We start from the raw sequence: 20,833 nt of genomic DNA, 5'->3' as shown, positions 1-20,833 counted from the left end.
GTGATCGAGATGGACTCGTGTTGTGCTGGCCGTCGTCATGTGGAGGGCTTGGAGGTGATGGAGGTGTAGGTGACCTGCGACGACTCGGAGGCGGTGTTGTCCCTGGGGCCAAGCCTGGAAGCTTAATGTAGTTCTTGTCCCATAGGATGACTCCACCCAGTACTTCTCTGAGTGTCCTCTCATCTTCGGGTCCAGCTATGTCGAGCTCCATATCATGAAACCCCGCCATGATTTCATCCACCCCGACTTTAGCAAAGCCAGCTGGAATCTCACGGCCATGCCAGCGTGCATCAGGGCCAGAAGGTAAAGTTTGTCCGACGGCCACCTTCATGGATATGTTCTTGAATTTCTGATGGAGTCACATGATGTTGACTCCTTGATTCCATCCACGGGGTAGCCGGGACCGCCCTCTATCATTCTTCGTGCATCGTCGGGCGGGGCCTCAGATTCAGCCACGCTGCTTTTCCGCTTAGATGGGGCGCCGGTAATATCGAGTGCAGGATCTTCCTGGCGCGCTACTCCTCTAAGCTCAGCAATCTGCTTCTGTTGCTCGTTAAGCCTGGCAAGCAATTGGTTGAACTTGTCATTCTCCTCATCCTGCTGTTGCTTCTTTGCTCTCGCTCGACTTCTGTAAGTGTCTTGGTCTCTGGCAAACCCAAGCCACCACGGGTAAGAAGGACCGAAGCCTCGCGTTCGTCCTCCATGTTCGTCATTGCCGAGGACCAGTGTGAGCAAATCTTTCTCTCTATCTGCAGTGAACTGTCTTTTTCCCTCCTTAATTTCTTTCACTATCTTTTTCCAATTCTCCCTGGGTGTCCTAAGACCGTCACTGCAGATGAGGTCCCCTGTTTCTTCGTCGTACGAACCACCATGCTCAAGGAACCAATTTCTTGCTCTCAATTCCCACTCATCACAGATGGGTTCACGTATGATGCCTTTAGCTAGTAGATCTTGCTCTTTCTTATCCCACTTTGGGATGGCAGTCTCATAGCCCCCTGGCCCCAGCGTGTGGTGATATTTCTTGTTGTCGGCATTTTTCTTGTTCTTTTCTGATAATGCCTTGGCATGTTCTGACTCCTTGTACTCTTGAAATGCATTCCAGTGATTCGCCTGCTTGGCTAGATACCCCTCGAATACAGGCACTTTCTTTGTCTTCCGATAGTTTTTCCATAGCTTCTTCTTCCATCTACGGAACAGTTCGGCCATCTTCTTTAGAGTCCACTGCTTGACTTTGCCCCTCAGTTTTTTTGCGGCGTCTTCATTCTCACATTCTGGCAGGTTGAAATGTGACATGAGATCATTCCAAAGATTATCTTTGTACCTTTCGGCGACATAGTCACTATCGGCTGCCCCTTTGCGCTTGTTCCACTCCCGAACGCTGATCGGGACGTGATCCCTAACGAGAACTCCGCATTGCTTCTTGAATATGTCAGCAGCATTCTTAGGAAGCTTGGGTTCGCCCGTAGGCAATATCACCTCAAAGGTGTAATGCGTCCATGCATCCAACTTTTTAGTCGGGCCTCGTTTCGTAGCTTTGCTCGACGTGGAGGCCTAAGAGGGAGAAACATTCGTCAAATGAATGTATATGTATACAATATAGAGCTATCTCCAATATTTTCACATATTACAAGTGATTGTCGAACTTCATATGTATACCTCGCCGGACTTTATTATTTCTCCACCGGCTTCTCCGTCAGTGGAGCTATCACCTTCTCCGTCATTGGAGCTATCTCCTGCCCCATCGGCTTCATCTTCGTGTCGGTCGACCTCCATTCCATCTCCGGAGGGGTTTAGATATGACGACGGAGATTCAGCTGGTTCAACGTCACGGGCGTCTTTGATTATATCTTCGAGAAGTTCTTCCTCTTCGAGGTTCTTGATATGTGGATCCATAGTTCTGCAAAAAACGGACATTTGATTATCTAATAAACTAACAAACTATATATGATGCAAATGTTGGAATTATGCCCTAGAGGCAATAATAAATATAGTTATTATTATAATTCCTGTATCAAGATAATCGTTTATTATCCATGCTATAATTGTATTGAATGAAGACTCATTTACATGTGTGGATACATAGACAAAACACCGTCCCTAGCAAGCCTCTAGTTGGCTAGCCATTTGATCAAAGATAGTCAGTGTCTTCTGATTATGGACAAGGTGTTGTTGCTTGATGACTGGATCACGTCATTAGGAGAATCACGTGATGGACTAGACCCAAACTAATAGACGTAGCATGTTGATCGTGTCATTTTGTTGCTACTGTTTTCTGCGTGTCAAGTATTTATTCCTATGACCATGAGATCATATAACTCACTGACACCGGAGGAATGCTTTGTGTGTATCAAACGTCGCAACGTAACTGGGTGACTATAAAGATGCTCTACAGATATCTCCGAAGGTGTTACTTGAGTTAGTATGGATCGAGACTGGGATTTGTCACTCCGTGTGACGGAGAGGTATCTCGGGGCCCACTCGGTAATACAACATCACACACAAGCCTTGCAAGCAATGTAACTTAGTGTAAGTTGCGGGATCTTGTATTACAGAACGAGTAAAGAGACTTACCGGTAAACGAGATTGAAATAGGTATGCGGATATTGACGATCGAATCTCGGGCAAGTAACATACCGAAGGACAAAGGGAATGACATACGGGATTATATGAATCCTTGGCACTGAGGTTCAAACGATAAGATCTTCGTAGAATATGTAGGATCCAATATGGGCATCCAGGTCCCGCTATTGGATATTGACCGAGGAGTCTCTTGGGTCATGTCTACATAGTTCTCAAACCCGCAGGGTCTGCACACTTAAGGTTCGACGTTGTTTTATGCGTATTGGAGTTATATGGTTGGTTACCGAATGTTGTTCGAAGTCCCGGATGAGATCACGGACGTCACGAGGGTTTCCGGAATGGTTTGGAAACGAAGATTGATATATAGGATGACCTCATTTGATTACCGGAAGGTTTTCGAAGTTACCGGGAATGTACCGGGAATGACGAATGGGTTCCGGGAGTTCACCGGGGGAGGCAACCCACCCCGGGGAAGCCCATAGGCCTTGAGGGTGGCACACCAGCCCTTAGTGGGCTGGTGGGACAGCCCAAAAGGGCCCTATGCGCCAAGAAGAAAAAATCAAGAGAAAAGAAAAAAAAAAGGAGGAGGTGGGAAGGAAGGGAAGGACTCCCTCCCACCAAACCAAGTCCAACTCGGTTTGGGGGGATGGAGTCCTCCCCCCTTGGACTCGGCCGACCCCCTTGGGGCCCCTTGAGCCCCAAGGCAAGGTCCCCTCCCTCCCACCTATGTATACGGAGGTTTTAGGGCTGATTTGAGACGACTTTTCCACGGCAGCCCGACCACATACCTCCACGGTTTTTCCTCTAGATCGAGTTTCTGCGGAGCTCGGGCGGAGCCCTGCTGAGACAAGGTCATCACCAACCTCCGGAGTGCCGTCATGCTGCCGGAGAACTCTTCTACCTCTCCGTCTCTCTTGCTGGATCAAGAAGGCCGAGATCATCGTCGAGCTGTACGTGTGCTGAACGCGGAGGTGCCGTCCGTTCGGTACTAGATCGTGGGACTGATCGCGGGATTGTTCGCGGGGCGGATCGAGGGACGTGAGGACGTTCCACTACATCAACCGCGTTCACTAACGCTTCTGCTGTACGATCTACAAGGGTACGTAGATCACTCATCCCCTCTCGTAGATGGACATCACCATGATAGGTCTTCGTGCGCGTAGGAAAATTTTTGTTTCCCATGCGACGTTCCCCAACAGTGGCATCATGAGCTAGGTTCATGCGTAGATGTCTTCTCGAGTAGAACACAAAAGTTTTTGTGGGCAGTGATGTGCGTTTTTCTGCCCTCCTTAGTCTTTTCTTGATTCTGCGGTATTGTTGGATTGAAGCGGCTTGGACCGACATTACTCGTACGCTTACGAGAGACTGGTTTCATCGTTACGAGTAACTCCGTTGCTCAAAGATGACTGGCAAGTGTCAGTTTCTCCAACTTTAGTTGAATCGGATTTGACCGAGGAGGTCCTTGGATGAGGTTAAATAGCAACTCATATATCTCCGTTGTGGTGTTTGCGTAAGTAAGATGCGATCCTACTAGATACCCACGGTCACCACGTAAAACATGCAACAACAAAATTAGAGGACGTCTAACTTGTTTTTGCAGGGTATGCTTGTGATGTGATATGGCCAATGATGTGATGTGATATATTGGATGTATGAGATGATCATGTTGTAATAGAAATATCGACTTGCACGTCGACGGTACGGCAACCGGCAGGAGCCATAGGGTTGTCTTTATACTAACGTGTGCGCTTGCAGATGCGTTTACTATTTTGCTAGGATGTAGCTTTAGTAGTAATAGCATGAGTAGCACGACAACCCCGAGGGCAACACGTTGATGGAGATCATGGTGTGGCGCCGGTGACAAGAAGATCGTGCCGGTGCTTTGGTGATGGAGATCAAGAAGCACGTGATGATGGCCATATCATGTCACTTATGAATTGCATGTGATGTTAATCCTTTTATGCACCTTATTTTGCTTAGAACGACGGTAGCATTATGAGGTGATCTCTCACTAAAATTTCAAGACGAAATTGTGTTCTCCCCGACTGTGCACCGTTGCTACAGTTCGTCGTTTCGAGACACCACGTGATGATCGGGTGTGATAGACTCAACGTTCACATACAACGGGTGCAAAACAGTTGCGCACGCGGAACACTCGGGTTAAGCTTGACGAGCCTAGCATGTGCAGACATGGCCTCGAAACACATGAGACCGAAAGGTCGATCATGAATCATATAGATGATATGATTAGCATAGGGATGCTTACCACTGAAACTATACTCAACTCACGTGATGATCGGACTTGAGCTAGTGTAAGTGGATCATGAACCACTCAAATGACTAGAGAGATGTACTTTTTGAGTGGGAGTTTAGCGAATAATTTGATTAAGTTAAACTCTAATTATCTTGAACATAGTCTAAGTCCACTTTGAATATATTTGTGTTGTAGATCATGGCTCACGCGACAGTCATCCTGAATTTTAATACGTTCCTAGAGAAAGCTAAGTTGAAAGATGATGGAAGCAACTTTGTAGACTGGGCTCGTAATCTTAAGCTAATCTTACAAGCTGGGAAGAAGGATTATGTCCTTAATGCTGCGTTAGGAGATGAACCACCCGCTACGGCTGATCAGGATGTTAAGAACGCTTGGTTAGCACGTAAGGAGGACTACTCAATAGTTCAATGTGCAGTCTTGTATGGCTTAGAACCGGGACTTCAACGTCGCTTTGAGCGTCATGGAGCATTTGAGATGTTCCAGGAGTTGGAGTTTATCTTTCAGAAGAACGCCTGGATCGAGAGGTATGAGACCTCCGATAAATTCTATGCTTGCAAGATGGAGGAAAACTCATCTGTCAGTGAACATGTGCTCAAAATGTCTGGGTACTCAAACCGTCTAGCTGAGCAGGGGATTGAACTCCCGCAAGAAGCTATCACTGACAGAATCCTTCAATCACTGCCGCCAAGCTATAAAGGCTTTGTGTTGAACTACAACATGCAAGGGATGAACAAGTCTCCCGCCGAGTTGTTTGCGATGCTGAAAGTCGCAGAGTCTGAACTCCGTAAAGAGCATCAAGTGTTGATGGTGAATAAGACCACTAGTTTCAAGAGAAACGGCAAAGGCAAGAAGGGCAATTCAAAGAAGAGCGGCAAGCCTGTTGCCAATCCGACGAAGAAACCCAAAGCTGGACCTAAGCCGGAAACGGAGTGTTACTATTGCAAGGGTATGGGTCACTGGAAGCGCAATTGCCCCAAGTATCTAGCAGATAAGAAGGCGGGCAAAGAAAAATCAGGTATATTTGATATACATGTTATTGATGTGTACTTAACCGGCTCTCGAAGTAGTGCCTGGGTATTCGATACCGGTTCTGTTGCTCATTTTTGCAACTCGAAACAAGAACTGCGGAATAGGCGAAGGCTGGCGAAAGATGAAGTGACGATGCGCGTAGGAAATGGTTCCAAGGTTGATGCAATCGCCGTCGGCACAGTGTCACTTCAGTTACCGTCAGGATTAGTGATGAACTTAAATCATTGTTATTTAGTGCCTGCGTTGAGCATGAACATTATATCTGGATCTTGTTTATTGCGAGACGGTTACTCTTTTAAGTCAGAGAATAATGGTTGTTCTATTTCTATGAGTAACATCTTTTATGGTCATGCACCAAATGTGAGAGGATTGTTCATATTGAATCTTGATAGCGATACGCATATGCATAACATTGAGACCAAAAGAGTTAGAGTTAACAATGATAGCGCCATATTTTTGTGGCACTGCCGCTTAGGTCATATTGGTGTAAAGCGCATGAAGAAACTCCATGCTGATGGACTTTTGGAGTCACTTGACTTTGATTCACTTGACACGTGTGAACCATGCCTCATGGGCAAGATGACTAAGACTCCGTTCTCAGGAACAATGGAGCGTGCAAGTGACTTGTTGGAAATCATACATACCGATGTGTGTGGTCCGATGAGCGTGGAGGCACGCGGCGGATATCGTTATTTTCTCACCTTCACTGACGATTTAAGTAGATATGGTTATGTCTACTTGATGAAGCACAAGTCTGAAACATTTGAAAAGTTCAAGCAATTTCAGAGTGAAGTGGAAAATCATCGTAACAAGAAGATCAAGTTCCTACGGTCTGATCGTGGGGGTGAATATCTGAGTTTCGAGTTTGGTGCTCACTTAAGACAATGTGGAATTGTTTCACAGTTAACACCGCCTGGAACACCACAGCGTAATGGTGTGTCCGAACGTCGTAATCGTACTCTATTAGAGATGGTGCGATCTATGATGTCTCTTACTGATTTGCCGTTATCATTTTGGGGCTATGCATTAGAAACAACTGCATTCACTTTAAATAGGGCACCATCAAAATCCGTTGAGACAACACCATACGAACTGTGGTATGGCAAAAGGCCAAAGTTGTCGTTTCTTAAAGTTTGGGGATGTGATGCTTATGTCAAAAAGCTTCAGCCTGAAAAGCTGGAACCCAAAGCGGAAAAGTGCGTCTTCATAGGTTACCCAAAAGAGACAGTTGGGTACACCTTCTATCTCAAATCCGAGGGCAAAGTGTTTGTTGCTAAAAACGGTGCTTTTCTCGAGAAGGAGTTTCTCTCGAGAGAATTGAGTGGGAGGAAGATAGAACTTGACGAGGTTGTCGAACCTCTCATCCCTCTGGATGGTGGCACAGGGCAAGGGGAAACCTCTGTCATTGCGACGCCGGTTGAGGAGGAAGTTAATGATGATGATCATGAAACTCCAGTTCAAGTTTCTGTCGAACCACGCGGGTCGACGAGACCACGTGTTGCTCCAGAGTGGTACGGTAATCCCGTCTTATCAATCATGTTGTTAGACAACAATGAACCTGCGAATTATGAAGAAGCAATGGTGGGCCCAGATTCCAACAAATGGCTGGAATCCATGAAGTCCGAGATAGGATCCATGTATGAGAACAAAGTGTGGACTTTGGAGGTACTACCTGAGGGCCGCAAGGCTATTCAGAACAAATGGATCTTTAAGAGGAAGACGGACGCTGACGGCAATGTGACCGTTTATAAAGCTCGACTTGTGGCAAAGGGTTTTTCACAAGTTCAAGGAGTTGACTACAATGAGACATTCTCACCCGTAGCGATGCTTAAGTCCGTCAGAATCATGTTAGCAATAGCTGCGTTTTTCGATTATGAAATCTGGCAGATGGATGTCAAAACGGCGTTCCTTAACGGTTTCCTTAAGGAAGAGTTGTATATGATACAACCCGAAGGTTTTGTCGATCCTAAGAATGCTAACAAGGTGTGCAAGCTCCAGCGATCTATTTATGGACTGGTGCAAGCATCTCGGAGTTGGAACAAACGCTTTGATGAGGTGATCAAAGCATTTGGGTTTATACAAGTGGTTGGAGAATCTTGTATTTACAAGAAAGTGAGTGGGAGCTCTGTGGCGTTTCTAATATTATATGTGGATGACATATTACTGATTGGAAACAACGTAGAGTTTTTAGAGAGCATAAAGGATTACTTGAATAAAAGTTTCTCTATGAAGGACCTAGGAGAAGCTGCTTACATTCTAGGCATTAAGATCTATAGGGATAGATCAAAACGCCTGATAGGACTTTCACAAAGCACATACCTTGATAAAGTTTTGAAAAGGTTCAAAATGGAACAGTCCAAGAAAGGGTTCTTGCCAGTTCTGCAAGGTACGAGATTGAGTAAGACTCAGTGCCCAGCAACTGATGAAGATAGAGAGCATATGCGCTCCGTCCCCTATGCTTCAGCCATAGGTTCTATCATGTATGCGATGTTGTGCACTAGACCGGATGTTAGCCTGGCCATAAGTATGGCAGGTAGGTTCCAGAGTAATCCAGGAGTGGATCACTGGACAGCGGTCAAGAATATCCTGAAGTACCTGAAAAGGACTAAGGAGATGTTTCTCGTGTATGGAGGTGACGAAGAGCTCGCCGTAAAAGGTTACGTCGATGCAAGCTTTGACACAGATCCGGACGACTCTAAGTCACAAACCGGATACGTATTTATTCTTAATGGGGGTGCAGTAAGCTGGTGCAGTTCCAAGCAAAGCGTCGTAGCAGATTCTACATGTGAAGCGGAGTACATGGCTGCCTCGGAGGCGGCTAAGGAGGGTGTCTGGATGAAGCAGTTCATGACAGATCTTGGAGTGGTGCCAAGCGCACTGAATCCAATAACCTTGTTCTGTGACAACACTGGTGCCATTGCCTTAGCAAAGGAACCACGGTTTCACAAGAAGACCAGACACATCAAACGACGCTTCAACCTCATCCGCGACTACGTCGAGGGAGAGGACGTAAATATATGCAAAGTGCACACGGATCTGAATGTAGCGGACCCGCTGACTAAACCTCTTCCACGGCCAAAACATGATCAACACCAGAACTGTATGGGTGTTAGATTTATTACAATGTAATTCACATGATGATGTGAGGGCTAGATTATTGACTCTAGTGCAAGTGGGAGACTGTTGGAATTATGCCCTAGAGGCAATAATAAATATAGTTATTATTATAATTCCTGTATCAAGATAATCGTTTATTATCCATGCTATAATTGTATTGAATGAAGACTCATTTACATGTGTGGATACATAGACAAAACACCGTCCCTAGCAAGCCTCTAGTTGGCTAGCCAGTTGATCAAAGATAGTCAGTGTCTTCTGATTATGAACAAGGTGTTGTTGCTTGATGACTGGATCACGTCATTAGGAGAATCACGTGATGGACTAGACCCAAACTAATAGACGTAGCATGTTGATCGTGTCATTTTGTTGCTACTGTTTTCTGCGTGTCAAGTATTTATTCCTATGACCATGAGATCATATAACTCACTGACACCGGAGGAATGCTTTGTGTGTATCAAACGTCGCAACGTAACTGGGTGACTATAAAGATGCTCTACAGGTATCTCCGAAGGTGTTAGTTGAGTTAGTATGGATCGAGACTCGGATTTGTCACTCCGTGTGACGGAGAGGTATCTCGGGGCCCACTCGGTAATACAACATCACTCACAAGCCTTGCAAGCAATGTAACTTAGTGTAAGTTGCGGGATCTTGTATTACGGAACGAGTAAAGAGACTTACCGGTAAACGAGATTGAAATAGGTATACGGATACTGACGATCGAATCTCTGGCAAGTAACATACCGAAGGACAAAGGGAATGACATACGGGATTATATGAATCCTTGGCACTGAGGTTCAAACGATAAGATCTTCGTAGAATATGTAGGATCCAATATGGGCATCCAGGTCCCGCTATTGGATATTGACCGAGGAGTCTCTCGGGTCATGTCTACATAGTTCTCGAACCCACAGGGTCTGCACACTTAAGGTTCGACGTTGTTTTATGCGTATTGGAGTTATATGGTTGGTTACCGAATGTTGTTCGGAGTCCCGGATGAGATCACAGACGTCACGAGGGTTTCCGGAATGGTCCGGAAACGAAGATTGATATATAGGATGACCTCATTTGATTACCGGAAGGTTTTCGGAGTTACCGGGAATGACGAATGGGTTCCGGGAGTTCACCGGGGGGGCAACCCACCCCGGGGAAGCCCATAGGCCTTGAGGGTGGCACACCAGCCCTTAGTGGGCTGGTGGGACAGCTCAAAAGGGCCCTATGCGCCAAGAAGAAAAAATCAAGAGAAAAAAAAGGAGGAGGTGGGAAGGAAGGGAAGGACTCCCTCCCACCAAACCAAGTCCAACTCGGTTTGGGGGGGGGGAGTCCTCCCCCCTTGGACTCGGCCGACCCCCTTGGGGCCCCTTGAGCCCCAAGGCAAGGTCCCCTCCCTCCCACCTATGTATACGGAGGTTTTAGGGCTGATTTGAGACGACTTTTCCACGGCAGCCCGACCACATACCTCCACGGTTTTTCCTCTAGATCGCGTTTCTGCGGAGCTCGGGCGGAGCCCTGCTGAGACAAGGTCATCACCAACCTCCGGAGCGCCGTCACGCTGCCGGAGAACTCTTCTACCTCTCCGTCTCTCTTGCTGGATCAAGAAGGCCGAGATCATCGTTGAGCTGTACGTGTGCTGAACGCGGAGGTGCCGTCCGTTCGGTACTAGATCGTGGGACTGGTCGCGGGATTGTTCACGGGGCGGATCGAGGGACGTGAGGACGTTCCACTACATCAACCGCGTTCACTAACGCTTCTGCTGTACGATCTACAAGGGTACATAGATCACTCATCCCCTCTCGTAGATGGACATCACCATGATAGGTCTTCGTGCGCGTAGGAAAATTTTTGTTTCCCATGCGACGTTCCCCAAGAGCAAAATAATTCTATTTCTATTTACAAATAAATTCTAACTATATAATTCTAACTAAATAATTCTAAGTAAAATAATTCTATCTCTATTTGCAAATAAATTCTAACTAAAATAATTCTATTTCTATTTGCAAATAAATTCTAACTAAATAATTCTAACTAAATAATTCTAACTAAAATAATTCTAACAAAATAAGTACTAACTAAAATATTTCTATATCTACCTATAACTATATCTAACTAAATTCTAACTCTAAAATAATTCTATATCTAACATAATTTCTATATCTAACTAAATTCTAACCCTAATATTTAACCCTAACCCTAACACTAACTAATTAACAAAATAACTAATTAACAAAAACCTTGCAGCTATGGCGGGCGGGCGGCACGGCTGGACGGCGGCACTGCGCGCGGTGGCGGGCACTGCGGCGGCGGCGCGGTGGGCTGGCGGGCACTGCGCGACGGCGACGCGGTGGGCTGGTGGCCCGCGCGGTGGCTGGACGGCGGCGCGGTGGGCTGTGGGCGCGGGCAATGCGGCGATGCGGTGGGCTGGCGGCGTGGCAGCCTGACGGCGTCCTCGGAGACTCCTCGCGCGCGAAACTGCTAAGTGCGAAGCGGCGGGGAAGAAAGGGCACCTTTTATACCCCCGGACCTTTAGTCCCGGGCGGTGGTTCAGGCCGGGACTAAAGGGGGGGGCTTTAGTCCCGACCTGAACCACCGCCCGGGACTAAAGGCCTCGGCGGGGGGTTTCCAGTCCAAGGTCCTTTAGTCCCGGTCTCTCGTACGGGCCGGGACTAAAGGCCTATTTTCTGTTTTATTATTTTATTTGTTTTTGCAGATTTGAGAATATAAATAGTTATATGTTTGCATATTTGAGAATTTGACAAAACTATGAAAATGAAAAGTGTTTGAAATTGAATAAATAATTCAAAACTATTTTCTATTTTCAAAATTAATTATTTTGACTATCCAAACTATTAATTATTTTGTTATTTTCAATTAAAAACTATGTTTATTAAAATTCTTTTTGCATATTTGAGAATTTGACAAAACTATGATAATGAAAAGTGTATGAAATTGAATAAATAATTCAAAACTATTTTCTATTTTCAAAATTAATTATTTTGACTATCCAAACTATTAACTATTTTTTTATTTTCAATTAAAAACTATGTTTATTAATATATTTTTTGCATATTTGAGAATTTGACAAAACTATGAAAATGAAAAGTGTTTGAAATTGAATAAATAATTCAAAAATATTTTATATTTTCAAAATTAATTGTGTTGAATATTCAAACTATTAACTATTTTGTTATTTTCAATTAAAAACTATGTTTATTAAAATTCTTTTTGCATATTTGAGAATTTGACAAAACTATGAAAATGAAAAGTGTTTGAAATTGAATAAATAATTCAAAACTATTTTATATTTTCAAAATTAATTATTTTGACTATCCAAACTATTAACTATTTTGTTATTTTCAATTAAAAACTATGTTTATTAAAATTCTTTTTGCATATTTGAGAATTTGACAAAACTATGATAATGAAAAGTGTTTGAAATTGAATAAATAATTCAAAACTAAAAGGTTTAGTACATTCCATACATGCATTACATAAAAGGTTTAATACATTATTACATTATTGCACCAATATACCTATCTATTATTTCTGTTTTCTTCTGGGTCGTAGCCATGAAGAATCTTCATCATTCACTAGGATGTTTGCGTCAGTTTTCACTTTAAAGGGCGGAATTTCATGAAACTTATTATAATCTACTGACATGTCTGTCTTGTCATCTACTCCCGCGATGTTTCTTTTCCCTGAAAGAACTATGTGGCGTTTTGGCTCATAGGACGATATCTTCTTTTGCTGATTTCTTTTTCTCGTTTTTGTAGACATGTCCTTCACATAGAAAACCTGAGCGACATCATTGGCTAGGACAAATGGTTCGTCCATGTACGCAAGATTGTTGAGATCCACTGTTGTCATGCCGTACTTTTAGTCTACAACTACCCCGCCTCCTGTCAGCTTCACCCATTTGCACCGAAACAAAGGGATCTTAAAAGTAGGTCCATAGTCAAGTTCACATATCTCCTCTATGTACCCGTAATATGTTTCCAAACAGTGCCCATTCTCGTCTGTTGCATCAAAGCGGACACCACTTTTTTGGTTGGTTCTCTTTTTATCTTGGGCAACCGTGTAAAATGTATTCCCATTTATCTCATACCCTTGGAAAGTACATATAGTCGAAGATGGTGGCCTGGCCAAACAGTACAACTGATCTCCAACGGTGTCGTCATTCATGAGATGTGTCTGCAACCAACTGCCGAAAGTCTTCTCGTGTTCCCCTTTAATCCAAGAGTCAGCCTTTCCCGGGTTTTCGGAGCGTAGAATATTCTTGTGTCTCACGATATACGGAGCCACCACGGTGGAATTGTGTAGAACTGTGTAGTGTGCTTGAGAGAAAGAATGCCCGTCCATACATACTTTTGCTTTCCTTCCTAGTGTGCCTTTTCCTGTCAGCCTACCCTCATACCGAGATTCAGGAACACCAATCGACTTAAGGTCAGGAAGAAAGTCCACACAAAACTCAATGACCTCCTCTGTTCCATAGCCCTTGGAGATGCTTCCTTCTGGCCTAGCACGGTTACGGACATATTTCTTTAAGACTCCCATGAACCTCTCGAAGGGGAACATATTGTGTAAAAACACAGGACCAAGAATTCTAATCTCTTCGACTAGGTGAACTAGGAGGTGTGTCATTATATTGAAGAAGGATGGCGGGAACAACAACTCAAAGCTGACCAGACATTGGACCACATCAATCTGTAACCCTGATAGACTTTCTCGATCGATTACCTTCTGAGAAATTGCATTGAGGAATGCACATACCTTCACAATTGCCAGGCGAACATTTTACGGTAGAATTCCCCTCAATGCAACCGGAAGCAATTGCGCCATAAGCACGTGGCAGTCATGAGACTTTAGGTTTTGGAATTTTTTGTCTTTCATATTTACGATTCCCTTTATATTCGATGAGAAGCCACTCGGGACCTTGATACTGAAAAGGACTTCAAAGAAGATTTCCTTCTCTTCCTTAGTAAGAGCGTAGTTGGCACGCCCTTGAAACTGCCCTCGATGCATGCCATCTCTTCCTTTATGACGTTCCTGGTCCTCCCGTGCTTCCGGTGTATCTTTTGACTTCCCATACAAGCTCAGGAAGCCTAGAATATTCACGCAGAGATTCTTCGTCAGGTGCATCACGTCGATTGCCGAGCGGACCTCATGGACTTCCCAGTAGGGTAGCTCCCAAAATATAGATTTCTTCTTCCACATGGGTACGCGCTTATCAGGGCCGTTAGGAACAGGTTGGCTGCCAGGACCCTTTCCAAAGATTACTTTTAAATCTTTGACCATATCAAATACTTCAGCACCAGTACGGATGACAGGCTTCCCCCGGGGTTCTGCATTGCCATTGAAATGCTTGCCTTTTTTCTTTAAGGGATGCTTGGGCGGAAGAAAACGACGATTGTACGGGTACACATTCTTCCTACATTTGTCCAGATATATACTTTTTGTCTGATCCAAAAGTGCGTGCATGCATTGTATCCCTTGTTTGACTGTCCTGAAATGTTACTAAGAGCAGGCCAATCATTGATGGTTACAAAAAGCAACGCTCGAAGGTCATATTCCTCTTGTTTGTGCTCGTCCCACACACGTACACCTGGTTCGGCCCACAGCTATAAAAGTTCATCAACTAATGGCCTTAGGTACACATCAATATCGTTGCCGGGTTGCTTTGGATCTTGGATAAGCACTGACATCATAATGAACTTCTGCTTCATGCACAACCAAGGAGGAAGGTTGTAGATACATAGAGTAACGGGCCAGGTGTTGTGACTGCAACTCTGCTCCCCAAAAGGATTCATGCCATCTGTACTCAGACCAAACCATAAGTTCCTTGCGTCACCTGCAAATCTCGGGAACTCTCTCTCGATTTTTCTCCACTGCCGACCATCAGCGGGGTGCCTCAACTTATCGTCTTTCATACGATCTTCCATGTGTCATCGCAACAACTTCGCATGATCTTTATTTCTGAACAGACGTTTCAACCGTGGTATTATAGGAGCATACCACATCACCTTGGCAGGAACCCTCTTCCTGGGTGGCTCGCCCTCAATATCACCAGGGTCATCTTTTCGGGTCTTATACCGCAATGTAGTGCATACCGGGCATTTATCCATATTCTCATACTTCTCACCGCGGTAGAGGATGCAGTCATTAGGGCATGCATGTATCTTCTGCACATCTAATCCTAGAGGGCAGACAAGCTTCTTTGCTTCGTACATGCTGGCGGGCAATTCGTTCTTTCTTGGAAGCATCTTCTTCATCAGTACCAGCAACTTTTCGATTGACGAGTCAGTCACACCGGTCTCTGCCTTCCACTTGAGCAATTCCAGTGTGCTACCCAACTTCTTCTGGCCATCTTCACAAGTTGGGTACAACAATTTGTTGTGGTCCTGTAACATCTGCTCGAACTGCAACCTCTCCTTTTCTGTGTCGCAACCTCGCAGTGCATCAGAAATGACCCGGCCAAGATCATCAGCGGGCTCATCTGGTTCCCGTTCTTCATCCTGATCTTCTTCTTCATTGTCTTCCATTGCAGTATCAACATACTCAGGGAACATAGATTGGTAGTTGTCATCATCGTTCTCTTCTTCTTCATCGTCGTCTTCCATCATAACCCCTCTTTCTCCGTGCTTGGTCCAAACATTATAGCCCGACATAAAACCGGACCGAAGCAGGTGGCTCTGAATGACTCTTGAGAAAGTGTAATCCTTCTCATTCCGACATTCAACACATGGACAAAACATATAGCCACCACCATGCTTGTTCGCATCGGCTGCATCTCGAAAAGGATGCACGCCTTCTCTGTAAGCGGCTGTGCGTCGATCACCGTACATCCATGGATGGCTCATCTGCGTTATACGACAGTATATCAAATACAATCACGATCCTAAAAATTAGTACCGCACGGTCTACACGAGGAAATATAGTTGCTAACCTTTTAGAATAAGTAGAAATAAAGAGGAAGAGGTTTAAGCGTGGCTCGGGCATCTCATATCGTAGTTGTGTTCGGCGAACTGAAGCGGCATCGCTCTAACACACATTTCAACAAACACCTCTAGTGCATCCAAGAAAAATGGAGAGCTAGCACACACCCACACTCTTCCATCCAAGAAAAATGCAAGGAAGAGGGGAGAGGGGGGGCTGTGGCCAATATATGTAGGCACAGGACTTTAGTCCCGGTTTGAGACACAAACCAGGACTAAAGGTGGCGCACATGCGGGCTGCACACCGGTAGCCCTTTAGTCCCGGTTTGTGTCCAAACTGGGACTACAGGCTCCTTACGGGCCGGGACCAAAGCCTCGTGGGCGGCATTGCAATTTTGGGGCGACGTGGCCGGGCCTTTAGTCCCGGCCCAGATGGAGGCCGGGATTAAAGGGTCCAGGCCAAAGGCCCGTTTTCCACTAGTGCTTATCTCAATACAAGAATCACTCTAACCGCTTCATTTGCTCCCTGGACCATCGAACAACCACTACCGCTACTAGAACAATCCGCCTTCGTGCCGCCAAGCTAGCCTAACCTCGTCGATGACGAGAACTCGTCTTGTATGTCCCCATAAGGATCAACACCCAAGGATTGAGTTGTCGTTGTTGAATCCTTGAACTCATCTGAAGCGCCAGGCATGAAATCTCATAGTCTTGCATAAACAACGAGAAACTGTAACCTCACCACCCTAAGGAGATGGCAGAAATCTACATGCGGAGCTCTGCTAACTCAACCCGGCAGTGGAACTTGAGGAGGATGAAAACAGAAAAGACCAGCTCAAAGGTGAAGCATCGCCATCCACCCACAACGCCATCCCTTTTTGAAGACTAAAAACTCTAATCCAATATATTAGCCTGACCGAGGAAACAGGACTCGCCTCCTATGCCCCGCCACTGAAGCAACACATACAGGTGAGGCGAGATTACGGGGTCAAGTTTTAGGAACTCACACTTGTATATATCATGTTATCATTTGTAAGACCGTTAGATTCACTAAAGGTTATGTCATTTACTCATTTGTTGTATTATTTTTCTTATTTGAACTGTTCTCTCCAGCTATGTGAATCTCACTTCCATGCCACCCATAAAATGCCTCAAATTTTATTTAGGGCAAAAAACAGGATTCAATTCATAGTTGACGGACGAAAATATACATTTTCCTTAATAACATAAGCACAATATATAAATGACTATTAGTATAGCCCTGAAATTTAAAATATATGACTTATCTAGTCTATCTTTGTTTTTAATACATGATGATCTTTCATATACACCAATAGTTGTCGTTAATTTTTAATCTTTGAATTATGAACAAAAAAATGTCATCTAACGATGAGGGGATCCCTGACTGTGATTATTACGGCAACTATCGGGGTCTGTGCCACAGACCTCATCTGCGAAACAACAGGTTTTTCACCATTAAGCTTGACGAGACCTTTGATTTTTTACAGTATGCAACGATGACCACTATTTTTGCTTCTTTGCTTCAACATGTAATTTCTGTTTTTTACAATTCGATTAGTGCATCTCCTGCCATGCAAGACGATATGTCTTGGAGAAGTTCGATTTTCAAGAAATGGAGAATACGGAGACGAGGATAGCTCACCTGAGGACTAAACTTGGTTTCACATTTCTGGTTAAACTATACAATGCAGTTAATCACTCACATTTTGGTTTCTCAACTTGAAAAGCTCTAGGCAAGGCATATGGATTTCATGAGGATATGAAAATAACCTTCGATATTCGTCGTGAAGATGGTATTGAATGTAATGTTGACATTTGGATGGATGTCGATATGCTTTCAGTTTTACCTCTATGTGAGTTTGACAACCATATTTGTTAACTAATTTGTATTATTTATTTAAAAATAGTTGGTGGTATCCTTACTTAACTTGTTTATTTTTAATTGATAGCTTATTCCTCTTCTTCAAAAAAAAAACTCAACAAACAGTAGACATGACCTACTATAGTCCTCGTTCCGATCTAACTTGGTTGGAGAAAAATCATCTCATCTCATTTATTGATGATGTTGATGATTATAATATCAATTATGAAGATATTGGCAAAAGTTATTATGAATACGTGCCAGTAGTGCACGAGTTGAACCCTTATAATTTCCATGTAGATAACATGGCAAGATTATTTTTTACTACTGTGTCATTAATTAGTCCATCTTTTGCATACATATTTTTTTATTAAGCAAAACTAGATTGCTAATTACTATGTTATTATTATGTTCTTCAATAAAAATTCCCGTCACAGGTTGTGCGTGAACTGATGACTATAGAAGGTCATCATTTGAATGTTATCAGTTTACGACCACGATGGCATATATGTTTCCGCAATGCACACTCGTTTACTAGAAGTGATGGAAGCACTACTAGAAAAAGGCTGTTAGTGGCGCACCTATTTTGGCTACTAATGGCGACTACAGGTGCGCCACTACTAATAAATAGTAATGGCGCACGCCTGGTACGCCATTGTTAATCTACATAACAGTGACACACCACCTGGTGCGTCATTACTAGGCCCAGAAGTGCACCACTTCTGTGGGTTACTAATGGTGCACTTTTAGATAATGCGTCACTCGGGTGTTTATTTATGTGCGCCACTAAAATGCAATACGGTGCGCCACTACTATGAATATTATGATTTTTTTCTTTTTCTGATATTTGCACATATTACAAAATCCATTACAACACAGAATATAAACATCACAACATATAAACAACAGATTTATCAAATACAATAGAAGATTAGTCTACGAATACAATTCATCATAGTGATACATATATAAGTGATGTAGAAGTAAGTGATACATATTCTATACAATAGTTTCATAAATTTATCATCACATCATCTCAAAAATAGTGATACATAGTGATGTAGAAGTAATCATCATAGTCAATGAGACATCATATAACAAAAGTTGGTCACTAGTCATAATCATAACTCCTCATCATCATCATCGTCAACTCTAACACATTATAGCACATCATCACATCATCACATCATCTCGGAAATAGCTAATAATCATCATAGTCATTACCACCAATACTATTTAACATCATTTTCGTCAATGAGACATCATATAACAAAAGTTGGTCACTAGTCATAATCACAACTCCTCCTCATCATCATCGTCAACTCTAACACATTGTAGCACATAGTAACACATTGTACCTAGGACCTACTCCTCTGCTTAGGTAGAATATCATAAAGCAAGATATGCCGTGACTTTCCATTATGGAGAATGGAGATCATCTTGTCTCCAATTCTTGGCCTACGCACAATGTTGCTTCCAGGTAGCTCTCTACGATTGACCATACATTTTTTCCAATCTTTGATTGTCATGACTCCATCGTATTTTGAAATCCGGTATGGACAGGAGTGATGCAGATACCTAGGCTGACCTGGCCGTGCTGGTCGTATCATCATAACATCAACGCGACCTCTTGGTAACATTAGATGAGGCAAACAATCTTCCGGGATTTTCTATTGAAAAACATAGTATTAGCTTTGTAGCTAGCAATGTAGTTTACTTTTACAAGAATTTATGCAAAAGATGCATGGATGTCGTAATAGTAGAAAATCTTACCATGCAATCTCCATGCATGTTATCGTAGTTCACCACGTGCACTAGTGGCACATATTGATCATAATGTTGGGGAGTTTGCTGATAGGTATTGTAATTCTCAAGATTATTGATAAATGCGACAAGATGATATTTCTCCTTACAAGTTAATTCTGCTTCATCATTCTAGTAATAGGTTCTCTCTACCATTTTCCGTACATTTTTTGAAGAACGAAAATAAGCTGTCAATGGAAATAAGTTGTCAACTATTTTTAAATAAACAATATAAATTACTTAATAAATGTTGTTGAGAAACTCATATAATGGTAGAACTAGAGGCGTCTTCACATTGACCCAGATGTCGATATTACCTTTAATTTCATCTTCGGGACGAATATCAAAGGTGATAAGCATATTAGGCTCAAATCCATAAGCCTTGCATAGTGTTACCCAAGTTTTGCATTCAAAAAAGAAGTAGGTGTCTGCATTGTATAATTTTACGGCAAAAGTATAACCATGCTCGGTCCTCAAGTGAACTATCTTTACCTCCATATTTATTTCAGTACTGAAACCAATCTTATCCAATACATAATGTCTTGCATGACAAGGGATACACTAGTAGAATAGTAAAAAAGAAAAATTATAAGTTGAAGCAAAATAAGTCATGCTTAATTACGGAAAAAGACTTGTCGTTGTGACTTACTGTATCCACTTCAAAGTCCTCATCCAGCATGATGCTGAAACGCCAATCATCAACTAGGTAAGGTGTGTCGCAAAGGCCGCGCTTGTCTTGGCAGTATTCGCACATAACGAATTCCTCTTCGTCGTCAGACATTTCCTAAAACAGAGAAAATTTGGGCATGACATTTACTAAAAAGTGGACATATGGAGCGCCTGAAATTTGCCGGAACGGAAATGAATCAACATTCCGGCAAAACATAGGCCACTCGGATATAGCAACAATGAACAAGTACAAAAGATGGGGTAAAACATAGATTATTATGAACAACCTCTCATGCCTAACCATATTGCGAAATTTCTTATACCAAAACATAGGCCACTCGGATATAGCAACATTATAAGTCTCTTAACCCCTAGATGCATTGATAGACCCTCATACCAAAATTACTGATAAACACTACTACTATCTCCTATACACATATATTACTTTAGATGGATTGAATAACCTTTGAACAAACTTTAGGTGAAAATATTACTATCTACTATAGAGATAGTAACTTAGACTAATAATTCTACGTAGTCGCACCATTC

This window comes from Hordeum vulgare, chromosome 2H (genome assembly GCF_904849725.1).
Source record: "Hordeum vulgare subsp. vulgare chromosome 2H, MorexV3_pseudomolecules_assembly, whole genome shotgun sequence".
Taxonomy (NCBI): domain Eukaryota; kingdom Viridiplantae; phylum Streptophyta; class Magnoliopsida; order Poales; family Poaceae; genus Hordeum; species Hordeum vulgare.
Note: the sequence above shows the minus strand (reverse complement) of the source record.